The 1,795-nt window shown below is 31.3% G+C and overlaps 1 pseudogene; it reads right to left on the bottom strand.

The window, feature by feature from the left end:
• Positions 1-709: 709 nt before the first annotated feature.
• On the bottom strand, positions 710-1,287 carry LOC111635100 (annotated as a pseudogene).
• Between the last annotated feature and the right edge of the window lie 508 nt (positions 1,288-1,795).

The following is a 1,795-nucleotide window of genomic DNA, read 5'->3' as shown; positions in this document are numbered from 1 at the left end:
ATAACTTGACCTTTGGAGACATCATTAATATAAATAATTTTTATGGACGTTGAATAAGAAGTGTTTCTTTCACAAGAAATGTATAAAATTAGTGCTGTATTAGACTTACGGTACCTAATTTACATACTGTGCAGACGATAATAAACTCAACTTACTAGCCTAAAATCTCTGTAGCGTGTTGCCAGGCGGCAGAAAGCATATATATATATATAATTATAATAAAGTTATAATAAATTAAGTTAATATATAATTATATATACAGTACCTAATTTATATATAATTATATGTACAGTACAGACGATACTAAACTCAATTTACCTGCCTAAACTGTCCGTAGCATGGCGCTGGACGGCGGAAAGTAGTTCAGCTGCCCAATGAGGTTTTACATAAGTATAGGAGGTTTTTTACCATTGTTTACAGATACCGCCACAATTTTTTTGCCGTCTTATAGGAATCGTAATTATAGGAACCCGTTTTATAGGGGGATCTACTGTACTTACCTCTTTTTTGTTTTTTGTTTTTTTTTTCAATGTCCCTTTAGCCCATTTAAATATCTATAAACACAATATTTTCTACATAGAAATTTCTAGTACGGATTTTTCATTTACCGAATTACCGGTAAATTTCAAAAATTTACCAGTAAATTTACCGTATGTTTTTTTGCCAATTTATCGGTTAACCGGTAAATCGGTAAACCGGTATACAATCCCTAGTGTGCATCATTATCCCTTTCAGGAGATCCTACATTTATATATGTTAATTTAACCTATATTTGGCATCTGCAACAGCAAGGAGGACCACAGAATACCATCCCTTATAGTTGTAATAGTCAATGCAGTCTTTTTTTGGTGGTGAAATAGGAATGTGTGTTCCATCGATTGATCCAAAGTATTGTGGAAAATTCCAAATCATGTAAAAATTTAGAAATTTTAAGTCAATTTCATTTCTAGTCTGTGGAAACTAGATAGCAAGAGACATTAAATTATTTATAACTGCATTGCAGGAGTCTATAACAATTTTACAAACGGTGGATTTTCCTACACCAAACAAATGTGAAATAGTCCTATATTCAAATGATGATGCTAATGTATATAGAGCAATTGCCACTCTTTTATCTGTAGAAATACATCATCTCAAGTGAATATTTCTTCTTTTCATTTCAGGTAATACAGCACATAAGAAATTAAACATTTCTCTAGAAACTCTAAAGTTTTCACGCCAACTTACTTCATCCATTGCAGGAACACTCTCTTCCCACCATTTCTGGTTCCTTGGGATCTTCCAAATTCAAATCACTAGGATGCGTAGAACAAATCATGACTACAACACACGCCTTTTATTTTTCTCGTCGTCGCCATTTCAATGCTTTTGTTCGTGTCAAACGATATTGTTCTCTGTTAGCTGCTTCCATAAAAGAAGTTTCTATAATAATAATAATAATATAACTTTCTGTCAAGAATCCATTCTTATCACAGCTCTGTCACTAAACAGATAACATTGAGAGAATCGTGCTGCCAACGACAACAATAATAAATGTTAATAATTCCTAACTAATGTCTTATGTATTTTAAATAAGTTATTTCTGTTTTAAATTACTAAATATAAATTAATTTATGATGATTTATCAAAACTAAGCAAAAGTTTGATTTTATTTAAAATGTAATATCGAGTGCACCGTCTTGAAGGATAGCAAATAATTCACTTTATTTACCCAGTGTGAACAAGTAGTTAAAGTTGTTTTCAGAAATGCTGCTTAATTTAATTCTGCTTAAATCTTAATCCCACTTAAAATATA

Source organism: Centruroides sculpturatus, unplaced genomic scaffold (assembly GCF_000671375.1).
Source record: "Centruroides sculpturatus isolate CEXI.00-Female unplaced genomic scaffold, Cexi_2.0 scaffold947, whole genome shotgun sequence".
Taxonomy (NCBI): domain Eukaryota; kingdom Metazoa; phylum Arthropoda; class Arachnida; order Scorpiones; family Buthidae; genus Centruroides; species Centruroides sculpturatus.
The sequence above is the reverse complement of the archived record's forward strand: the minus strand, read 5'-3'. Positions and strand labels throughout refer to the sequence as shown.